At 36.6% G+C, this 12,518-nt stretch overlaps 1 long non-coding RNA gene across 1 annotated transcript; it reads right to left on the reverse strand.

Moving 5' to 3' along the window:
- Nucleotides 1–2,060: 2,060 nt before the first annotated feature.
- LOC104434548 lies at nucleotides 2,061–3,706 on the reverse strand. The gene is made up of 4 exons (XR_005548272.1): nucleotides 3,032–3,706; nucleotides 2,716–2,935; nucleotides 2,392–2,463; nucleotides 2,061–2,311 (listed from the first exon to the last, which is right to left on the reverse strand). It is a non-coding gene; the product is annotated as an uncharacterized LOC104434548 (long non-coding RNA).
- Between the last annotated feature and the right edge of the window lie 8,812 nt (nucleotides 3,707–12,518).

Consider the following 12,518-nt stretch of genomic DNA (forward strand, 5'->3'; position numbering starts at 1 on the left):
GTGTTAGTTAATAGCTCTAGAAATGTGGGGACAAGACAAAACTATAAAATTTCTGCCTTAAGAGAGAATGTGCATTGACTCACACTCGTGATTCCCGACAATTGACTGGAGAAGAACCGATGAAATTGTTGTAAGATAAGTCGCTGTAGTTCATACCTTGCCTAGTTAGTGCACATATTCACCCCAGTAAAATAATGATAGCACAACATTGAAGAGTGATATATCAGATAGGAACCCATGGGTCTCATACTAGTGATTATGAGTTAAATCCTGCAATCTATATCAAAAGTATGGAAAAGCAAGAACGAAAAACTGGATATTTTCATAGGAGACTAACATATTTTGCTTGCTGCTTGTTACCCAACTGGGTACTGCTCCAGTAAGGGAGTTGTTTGTCAAGAACCTACGTTCACAAATAAAAGTTATGTACTTGTCCAAAGAATTGTTTGGAATTCAACTATATGAGGAGTATATGATATCAATGAGGAAGGAAAGTCAACTACATATTTGCTAAGACATTAGGAGTGGTCAAGAAAATTTGTAGTTACATGTACTTTAGAGCAGCTCCCATCTTGTCAGGAACTTGACCAGTCAATCTGTTGACGCTCAGGTCTCTACCCAAAGATGGAAAAAAAAAGATAAGAATCAGATAGTTTTCTCAAGAAAACTTGTAGAAGTTCATGTAATTTGATCTTCAGTTTGAGGCCATTCTCATTCATGAAACAAATCTCTTCTCAAAAAATGCAATACTCTACTGGGACAAGTCCAAAAATACGTTGGCGCTTAATAATCGGTCCACTGGACTTCACAAAAAACAGAAGATGTATCTTCCAATCAAAGGAATAAGAACAGCAGGATTGCCATAATTTTTGTACGGCGTTCATTTGAATCCCATAATTTTTTTTTTCGCTCATTTAAGTGTCACAAATTTAAAAAATAGATCGTTTAAGTGTTATCGTCTATTTGCTTCATTGTAGCGTGTTGACAACCTCAAGTCAACATTTGAGCTGCTAAACGGTGTCGTAGGACTCAACAAATTAAAAACCCTAATCTAACTGTGTCAGAGTAGAAGCTGAACCATCGTCGTCTATCAGCTAAGGGCCAAAGAAGAAGAAGAAGAAATGGGAGGGTGCGTAATTGGCACGAGCCCTCGTCATCTTCTTCGCCGACCGTGTTTACAGGGACAGCGCAACCGTGACCCATCTCAAGGTCATCCATCCTCATCATCTTCTTCGCTGGCCACGGGCGATAGCCATGGGCAAGGCCACCTTTGCCCATGGCCAGCTATGCCATGGCAAGACTGGCCTTACCCGCGGCTACCTGTGCCTCACCCAGTGGCCATGAGCTCCAATGACCCACTCCCAGTACAACCTCGCCTAGATTAGAGAGAGATGCAAGCCCTAATTTGTGATTCAAAAACAAACAAAAGAAAGACCGTGCAAGTGGTGAACAAAAATGGCCATGTCGAACTCTCATTTATTTTTAAGAATTCCACGTCGAAATGGAAAATTAATTAAAAAATCTATGTTCAATGATTTGTCCGAAATGACACTCAAATGAACTATTTTACTCTTATATGGTATTTAAGTGAGCGAAAAAAAATTATAACCCTTAAGTAAGCGTCATACAAAAGTTATGACACTCTTATTACGCTTATCCTTATAAAGAAATGAATTATCCACCCCATTGTAGCAAACTTACAATATTGTCAACTGTGTCCATTCCCCAATGTAATCTGGAATTGAGCCAGTAAGCAAGCAATTTCTCATAATCCTAAGATGTGAAAAAAAAAAAAAATACAATAGTTAGTGGAAATTTAGCTATAATAAAAAGAACAAAAGAAACAAATTAAACATTCATTATATTGAGCTCACAAATACTCCATAGTGTTCATGCCCTGTAAATCAGGAAAATTCGAGCTTGGACCTTTCAAATCAGATATTCTCCTGGACGCATATAAAACCACTCCGTCACTTAACATTAACATTCATTCTACCTTTTTTGTGCTAAAACACAATCTTACAATATTATAAGAGATAAAGAACAATTGCACGGGATCAAATGCTTACAACTCTGTCAAGTTTGTCAACAAAGATATGCTTGAAGGGATAGGTCCTTCCATGGATGTGCCTTGCATGTCCCTGAAAACTTAATGTCATAATATAAGAACAACTTTTGAGTATCTCATAAATCATATAAATAATTTTTTGCCTTAATTGAGAAGGATTGAGATACGCACAATCTTGTAATTTTGGTCCAATTCCCAATAAAATCAGGTATCTTGCCTGATAATGGGCTTCCATCTATACGACTGCAAGTGGCCTATAAATCAAAATCACTCATAGGAAATTCATTTTTGAGAAATAAAAAGAATACTATGATGCCACTTACAAATCTTCTAAGTTCTTTAGATTGCTAAAGGATTCAGGTATCGTTCCCGTGAAAGTATTAGCAGACAAAAGGCTACAAAGGAAAACAAATTCCAAGAATTAGGAACATTGAAGTATCAAGTCTCAATGTATAGAACATTGAACAAAGTATATTTTCATTTCCCTAAACAAAGAGAAACTTCTTTCCAATTCAAGCAAGAAGATTAAAGTCGGATCTTTTATTTTATTATCTCACAATCAAGAGAGCTCACAAATATAAAGAAAGAATTTCTGAAACGTGTTATCCAAGTAAAAGTGTGCTACTTATATACTCCAATTTACTTACAGTCTCCTTAAGTGGCTCAAGTTTCCAATGTTTGGCTCAAGAGTGCCTTCAAGCAAATTGTCCTCTAACCCACTAGCATAACCATAAATTTATCACCGTCAAGTCTAACACATTCTCAATACAAAGGTATATGATTTATAGTAAGTCTTACAGCTCTTCCAATGTGCTAATGTTGCCAATTTCCTTGGGAATACCACTTATGCGATTTCCGACTGCTGACCTAAAGTACCAAATCGAAAACAAAATTATGCTTCTTTTTAAAAAGTCCTAATTACATTGTGATGATAATATCCGATGTATGATAGGATTAACTTACAAAATGGTAAGTGGTATCTGAGTAAGACTTGTGGGGAGCGATCCATTAATGTAGTTACGAGAGAGGTCTCTGCTTCCAAAGAACAATCACTTTAGTACTTTTACAATTCTCAAGCAATAGTTTGCTTTAGTTTCCCACAGTTGCTACATTTCTAAGATATATACATTCTTGAGAAGAACATTGTCAATAATATGATAGAGGTGGAACCACAATAGTCTTCACCCAACTCATAGCATGCTTTTCTTTGATTACCCCACGAAAATAAAGAACCATGGCCCATTAGTCACATTCAATTTCTTTGGCCTAATTACCTTCCCTATAAGAAGATATCATGTGGTCAAGTCTAACTTACATTTCTGTTAGGTAAGTGAGGCTGCCAAATTCCTTAGGAAAAATCCCTGTCAAATTAAGTCCCCTCAGCTGGCTGCAACACGAAGAATAGCTAAATTGCAAATTGATGTACATGAAAGAAGGATACATGAAGAAACAAAAATAACTGTCGGATCTTCATACATATTTGTGACGTGGCAAATTGTGCCGTCATTGAAGGAACAGTTGCAAGTCACGTTGCTCATTATTCCTAAAGCCAAGTACACATTTAGACCTTGACCCCCTTTGCATGATGTTTCGCCTACATCCCAGTATATGTTTTGCATTTTCTTGGCGATTGTGTTCAGTAAATTAACTACAAGGACAAACCAGAAGTTAAGAAATCATTTATCAGTATCCATTGCTGGATATATGAAAGAAATTGAGAAGGACCAAACCAACATGTACACTAGCAGGTGCTTGTGAGTTTGTTTGTGGTAATGTGGTTCCAGCCATACACAAGCTCTGATAAGTGCTTATTTTACGCAACACGTCTTGTGCATTAGCACAGAACAATTCAAAGCAACGAAGGTAGCACCCCTTAGTGAGGATGATCATTATAATTGGGTCAACCACAAGTAAGAAAGGCTTATTCAATCTCGTGACTGGAGCAATGAGTGAACTCCAGACAGTGCATCGTATTTACTTGATTCAATCAAAAATAGGTGCTTATACAAGGTGCATATATGGGAAGATGAGCTTGCAAGATTATGGTGCAAGCGATCATGATAGATTCATTCCACTGTCATACATAGTAAATGCCAATGCCACCTTCTGTAGTAGAATAGTAGAAGAAATTCACAGACGGTTGACCAGCAGGACATTTAATCTACTTCATTCGGGAAAAGTAAACTAGGAAAAGTAAACTATGTACATGTACTCGGTGAGAGAGGCTAGTCTCCTATCTTCTCAAGTTTGACCAAATCGCCGCCCACGGGGGTTGGGGGGTGGGTGGGTTTGGGTTCAAAAAAACCAACCGCTTCTTTCACATTGCAATCCAGAGAGCGGGTTCGCACCCAAGAAATGAAATGCCATCTATTCGACCACCTTATTGGTGGTGGGTATTATTAGCTGGTTGATGACAGAGAGAATCTTTATTTCGTGATGATCATATTGCTTATCGCATGACTATGTAATGGCACCTTTTCTTTCCCTCTTGAAAAGGGCAGAAATCTTTCTATGCATGTCACGATCACTGCAACCAAGTTGCAGGAAGCGGAGGTCAAAAAAGAAGGTCGTCTTCATGTGAATTGGTGGCAATACTCAGGATGGCCCATCAATCACAATTATTGCTCCCCGACACAAGACCACTATTCTGACAGCATGAATTCGATGTGGAGAGATATCTAAAATAATGTGTAATATCAACATCACATAATTTTAACTAGACAAAATAAAAAGATCATATGGAGTCACGTATTCTTTCAAATCTAAAACTTTGATATATACCTCATATCTCGTTTTTGTTTACAAAAGGAAGGTATCAACTCCAACTGGTGAACTAAGAAACTACCGCAAGACGTTCATTCTTCACTCTTAAACATTCTGATTCGACGCACCCACCATGCTTGCACGCATTCAAAATCGGTCAGAGAGGTGAGGGGGAGGTGATGGGTTCAAATCCTCACCTTCTCAGGGGGGGTGGGGATGAGGACGCGTAAGTTTCAGGAGTGAGTTTCGACTCTCACGCCTTGCAAGAGGCAGGGCAAAAGTCTGAGAGTGAGTGTAGTGTAGGAATAGAGTAGGACTGACAAAAAAAAAAAAATCGGTCGGAGAGAGATGGGCTCGTGTGGGCCCAGGCCCTAGACACCCGAGGTTTGACTGAATCAAAAAGCCAGAACTTCTTTTCCGCTGATTTTTCTTGAGTCCTAAATTTCTTTTCCTAACAAGATTAGGATTGGAAAGGAGACTGGGGAAAAAAAAATTGCCTGAGAAACCTTACCAATAATCTTCACCGTTTAAAGTAAGGGTCTGTTTAATAATAGGCTAAATAGTAACTTTTATTCTATTATTCCCGTGAATAAATTTAGAACAAAATTTTGTTTGGTAAATTTTTTATTTCTGGGAATATAAATCATCTTCTTTTCTTGTTTTTGTTTCCGGGAATAGATTTAGAAGAAAATCAAGAAGTAGAAAAAAGTTACATCGTTATTTCCAGGAACAATTCCAGAATCAAGCTTAATTTTTCTTTTTCTCTTTCCTTTCTTCTTCTTCTTTTCTTCCTCCTTTTGGTAGGTAGCCAACCTCAACCATGGTCAAGTGACCAGTCAAACAAGGACTGGCAACCTTGTTGAAGCGTCATTGGCTCCCAGCGATGCCAAACCACAATGAGGCTTGTCGGCCCGAGCCTCGCCGTGACTGGGTGAGGCTCGACCTCGCCTTGGTTAAGTGAGCCTCACCTTAGTTGGGCAATGCTAACCTAGCAGTGACCTAGCAAGGCTGAGCCTCACTAGATCTGGGTGAGATCGACCTTGCCCAACCAAGGCAAGGCCGAGCCTCGCCATGGCTTGGGTTGCTAGGGGCCTACAATCGAAGGAAGGAGAAGATGAAAAGAGAAAAAGAAAAGAAAGAATAGAAAAAATTATTAAAAGATTAAAATGAATTATTTGGATTAGAAATTTAAGGGTTTTATCAAACGCATTTTTATTCCAATAATAGAAATTTCGGGTAGTTATAACGCCTTCAAATGCTCAGAAATTATTCTTTAGAACAGGAAAAAAAATCATTTCTGAAAGTAAATTATTTTTAGGAAAATGATGATTGCCAAATGTACCCTAAAATCATATGTATAATTATTGAGCAAAGAGAGTATTTGGAAAGGATTCGATAATCTAATAATCTAATTACGGAAGAAGAATTCAGAATGGTTACCAAAACGCATCCTAAGATTATTTGTATAATTATTGAGCAAAAGAGTATTTGGAAATGATTCGATAATCTAATTACGAAAGAAGATCCAGATTGGTTATCAATCGCATCCTAAGATTATCAGTATAATTATTGAGCAAAGAGAGTATTTGGAAAGGATTCGACAATCAAATTACGGAAGAAGGATTTTTAGGATAAAAGACGGGAGAGATGAAAATTATGCTTGAACTTTCCAATAAAAATAGAATTTTTAGAGTAGCTGGAGGGGCGGCCGCCTCGGTCCCTGCCCTGTCTGCTAGGGGGAGTTTTCAGAAAAGGAAATGAAAGTGCAGAAAAGAATATCTCCTGCAACCCCCAACAATTTCCCAAAGGAATTCTTGGACCAGAAACAAAATCGCGAAGAAAAAGGGGCTGAGAAATGTGATAGCTGCTCCGAACGTTATAGTTCAATTTGCGGACCTCAACAGAGAAGAGCCAGAGAGACATTCAAGATCAGAGTTCACAAAGTAATTATCCCAACAACAGAGGACCAAAAAGAACTTAACTACTGTCTTTAAAGGAGAGCTTTTAGTCATTCTCGCGTACCTTCCTCTTGTGGCAAGAGTCGAGCATCACACTTGAAGACCGCAGAGCAAATCACGACAAGAACAACGCAGACAACCACTCTGAAAACTGAACCCAGGGGCACCACCATTGTTAACTTCCGCTGATTCCCAGGCGCGACACCGACGCAAACACCGACCGCGATCCCCTCGAAAAACCGTTTACGAGTGCAAAACGACGCGGAGGTGCTGCCTCGACCACGACCAAAACAGCGCGAAGAGACGCAAGAGAGGAGCGATTTTGGAGAGGACGTGAGATGAGGTATTTTTCGAGCGTTTTGTGTTTGTCGTTCTAATCCGCACTGTTTTGCTTTATCCATGATGAAAGTAAACTTTTCCTTTTTCCAACACAAGCACGTGGAAAACTGCCAAACAAAACACAGATCTTTCTCTCTCTTATGAAAAATGCGTGGCCAAAATTTGACCCTCTCTTTTCCAAGCTAACAGCACCGTTAGTCAATCGATCTCGAAATGTTTGTCATTAAATATATAAACGGTACTTGAGATACTAATTGACAAGATACAATTTAACTTTACTATCTCGACTCAACATTCTTCTCGCAATCATCTACTTTAAAATCAACAAATAGAAAAAAAAAATCAACTCTATATAAAATGTGGTTTGAGTTATTTTATTATGACAAATTAATAGGCAATCTTGCGTTATTGATCGAATCAAATAATTGTTTACCTATTTATTAGAAATTTAGTAAAAATTAGTTCGTTTCCACACAATGCAAAGCATTAAAATGATTTATTTCTCTATCTATCATATTTCTTAAATCACCTTGATTTAGGTTTAAATGAAAGCTAGATAATTCATGATGATACATGCAATCTTTACTAAGATCTTATTTAAATAGCAATATCCAGTAGGCTTTTTAATTGATAGCGTACTCAAATCTTAATTTAAGATAAGATTGGTGGGACGTTATATATTTGATAAGTGTTTTACTTTTTCCATGCCTCATAAAAGGGGCAGGTTTCAAATGAATACCAATGGCCAAACTTGATGTGAGTGGAAAGGAGTTAATATCCAAAAATTGGCAAAGTACAGAATTGGTTTTTCTTCAAAATAAGTGGCCGACCTCATCCATCCACATTATCTTTTAATCTGCGTTATTTCCATTGGATGCTGACATTTGCATTTTAGATCAAAATAAAGTTAGAAAATATCAAAGTCAGGAACATGTAAATTGAACTGGAATATAACAAAGGAGTAGAGAAGTTAAATATCTGGCGGTCATGGGTTTCTTCTTATTAGACTTGAGGGAGAACGTGGATCTCAAAATTTAAGATGGGTCGAGCATTTAGACTCTTTAACTCATATTATTTATATGCTGAAAGCCATATTCTACCTACTTAATATGATTATCTTCCCGCATTTGACGCATTCACCAGTTGAATGAAAATCTTCTACCCAACCCTTCAAATCAACTTTCAGCTGCATTAATACATGTACTAATAGGTTCACAATTGCAATGCGTAAAGACATTCATGGAAGTATCGTGTGAAAGACTGACATTTCTTTTGAATGCAATGAAACATCCGCTTGGAAGTTTCCTATAAAAAGAAACAAGGAAGAGGGACATGGAAAATTCAAAGAAGCTCATTAGCACAAATTTAGCCTTCTAGAGTATGAACGCAAAAATGAATTGCCAAATCATGGAGGTGGGGTTCTCAGTATCGGCCGTAGCAAATAATTGTCTCTGAAACTCCCATAGTCAATGCGCGTAATGCACGTTCCTCATCGACAACAAGTTGTCGTAGAACCACCGGTCAAAGACTGTCCCCTTGTTGCATGGTTGACTGGGCAGTCCTTGTCGAGATTTTCAAAATCACCGTGCCGACATTAATTAACCCAAAAAAAAAATTAAAAGGCAAAACATCGGGTCATCTTTAAGGAAGCCACGTCATAGAATAGTTTGCTAATAATGTTTCAGGCGGCTAGGCAAATAAATTGACTAGAGGTCCTATTTTGACGAGTTGATTTTTCCTCATTCAAGTTGAGAATTATAGTGACTGAAAAATGTAATATTCTGGATAACATCAAATGAAGAGCCTACTTATAAGCTTTACATGATAACTATAGAATAACAAATCAAGACCAATTAAAAGAAATATGTAAAACCACATAATAATATATAAAATCATAGAATATTTTTAAATATATCTCTAGTGATCCAGTTGACTAAATATGGCTTAAGAACTCTCTTATCTTTAAATTAGAAGCTCAAAAGGAGAAGTGATTGAGATTTGACTATTTTCTTATTTGTCTAATTGAGAGATCTACTCCAATCCAGTTAGTTGAGATTCTTAGACAAGCCAAAAAATTGTCGAACACATATGGCAAGGCAGAAGTATAAGAATAATTGTGGCCCCCAATGTTATTAATTAAGGTCGCGCTTTTTCCACTCGTCATTTAGCTTCTAACACTCCCTTCCACAGTCTATTGTCCATATTACTCCTCACATTTTCCTGCGTATCCCATAGTCAAATGAGCGGCCCATTTGGGGTCTTTTTGTTTTTGGATGTGGCTAGTATAATTGTATGGTTATTTTAATCTGGTAACAGTGCAAGGGCAGCCACGCATTTCACTTTAGATGGAAAGGGCAGGTGGCATTTCACCAAAAACAAAAACTAATTATGCTCCACAAAGATAGTAGATTGTGAACTTTCACATCTTTCTTTAGGTGTATACACAAAAACAAAAGTTCTTTTATTTACACACTAAATTCAAATTAATCTTGCTTTTATAAGAGAAAATACCAATCTTTCTTAATTTTTTCGAACAAAAATGAGAAGTATCTAGCACAGAATTTTAGTCGTAATTTGTTAACATATTTATTTCATATTGAAATAAATTTGATTAAACCGATCTTTTCTAATATTTTTCAAATGAAGGATTGCGTCCAACAATGGTTTGATTGATGGAAATTGTGTTATCGCAAACATCAAGATATATTATTCAATTGTAGATACTAGTAATCCATGAAAGGGATTGTGACATGAGGACACATCAAATATGCGTCCACTTACGTGTTGTAATGAGATTTAAAAATTTTATTAGAGTAATTTCTAAGATGGCCTGAGAATTTTAAACTCATAAAGAAAGATAGCTAAGAATTTTTTATATAGCTCTTTTTTGTGGCCATTAGGTATAAATTCACAATAAATTAATTTTATACACACGCCAAAAAATAAAAATAGCTTTTGATCATGCTTTTTCTTTTTGACTGCGAGCAACTCTTCTTCGGACAATTAATGGCTTTCCCGCTTATGCTAATTTATCTCTCCTTCTTGTTCTGGTTTGACCAACTCAAAATGGTTAAGTCATGGAAGAAAGTTTTCCTATATGAGACGCAAGTGGTGGTGGAATCCGAATCATCCTTTCCGATTTGAGAAGCAATCTTGGTTCTTAGCCGTATGTAATAAATAAATAAATAAATAACTAAATAAATAATTCCTCCCAAATTCTTTACCAATATGATTGTTTTTTTTGGTCAGTACCAATATGATTTACTTGATCATTTACTTAGTAGATGAAGCAAGCTTTGTGGACTGGTGCAATTTAGATACATGTATCCTATTGAAAGTTAATTATTCTCTCAGCTCGGCAATCTCTTTGTATCTTTTATGCATGGATACTAATCAAAGCTATAGTTATAAGTCATTAATGCGGTTCAAGTCCAATGTGCAATAAATGTCATGTGGAGGGATGAGGGTAACATCATGGGAGTGTTTGAGTCTTGTAACTGGGATACTAGGCTGACAAGTCGGTTACAAAACACTATGTGAAGCACAGGCCAACCTAGTAGAGATCATTTTCGAGTTCCACCACCTCACTCTAGGTGTGGGAGATTACTAAACCTACCTACCTAATGGTAGAATTTTCCGAAGAAGAGATGGGGAATTTACCTTCCCTCCTAAAGGCCCCCTTAGTCTCTAGGTGTAAATTTTTCTTCCTTGCCTAGGAGGGTATATGCCCAAAGTTTTATGTCCCAGAGTTCAAACGAAACAATTTTACAACATACTCAGATCCATCTCAAGATATATTAATCACATAGACACAATATTCAATTGACTTCATAGGAATATCAATGAACTCACATATTTCATAACATGCCCATACACACGTCCCATCTTTCATCCCAAACAAGCTCGAAAATTGTCCCATCTGTAGGGTTTCAGAAAGATTTCAAATTCAGCCTCCGTTCGTTTCATGGAAAATAACTTACAAGAAAACGTTTTCCCGATTCTTCGGCATTCAATTCATGGAAAATGAATCAAGGAAAATGCTTTCTGCTAATAAAAAAAATGCTTTCGAAAGTAGGGAAAATATTTTCCACTTTTCAAAAAGTAGAAAACATTTTCCATAACTTCTCGCCATCTCACTTTCTTTCACTAAACACAATTTTCTTTTATTTTTTAAATCAAGTTTTTAATTTTTTTCTTTCCTTTTCTTTTTTTCTTCTTCCTTGGCCAATCGCCAACCACAGTGGTAGCCAACAACCAACCACAGTGGCAGCCGGCGGCCGACCACAAGCTAGCTCGAGCCTCGCCACATGCCAACGAGACTTTGCCTCACCTAACTGGGAAGCTAAGCTCGCCCGAGGTGGGCAAGGCTCGACCTCATTGAAATTTGGCAAGCTCGAACCTCACCGGCTTAGGGCCAAGCCAAAGCTTGCCAATGGTTGATCGTTGGCCATTACCTTAGCCCACAATTGGCCAAGGGCAAGGAAGAAGAAACAAAAAGAAAAAGGAAAGGAAAAGAAAATTAAAAATTGAAAAATCGATTTAAAATAGTAAAATAAAATAAAAATGATTGAAAATGAGTATGTGTAGGAAAATGTTTTCCTTTTTACTGAATAAAGATTTTCCTTACCAAACCGTGGAAAATAGTTTTAATTCAATTTTCAAATTTCAGCCAAACACTAGAAAACATGGTTACTTTCCTAGAAAATAGCTTCTTGGAAAATAATTTTCAGAAATGCCACAGCTTCCGTAAAACAAATAGAGCCTTAACTTTCTAAACTTCAATGTAACTTCCATTTATTTCTTTTTGAAATTTGAGTTCGTAATATCAAGTCTGTCATGGTAGTGGTCTTCTTATCTTTTAGCGAGATTTATGTATATTATGTATTATCTGGAGCAAACTTATCCACGGGAGAGAAAGAGAGAGATGCTCGAAAAGTAACTTCTCATTGTATAATTACCTTATTCTTCTAAGTGATATATAACTACAAGTCGCTTTTCACTTGACTGGTAAGCGACAATATTACGTGTTTAGAATTCATAGTTAAAGTTAGACATGGAATTCAGAAAGCTCTCCTAAACTTCTCATTTTGACTATAATTATGTTGGTTGACAATATTAAAATAACCCTCAATAACTTTACGTTAATCTGATTAGACATGCATAAAAGATGACGTTTTACCGAAGGTTTGTGCATGACTTCACCCGTGGAACCATTCTTTTATGGTATAAGGCTCCAATTGTTTTATAAAAAATGAATTTTATATCACTTAAAAAAATGTACGAACCAAAAACGATATATTTAGATATAAACTGTCATTAATAATGAAAATACTTTTTATTAACTAACTATTTCAAACAATATAATAAATCAATTTTAGGAAAGTATTTTG

Source organism: Eucalyptus grandis, chromosome 2 (genome assembly GCF_016545825.1).
Source record: "Eucalyptus grandis isolate ANBG69807.140 chromosome 2, ASM1654582v1, whole genome shotgun sequence".
In the NCBI taxonomy this organism is placed as follows: Eukaryota; Viridiplantae; Streptophyta; class Magnoliopsida; order Myrtales; family Myrtaceae; genus Eucalyptus; species Eucalyptus grandis.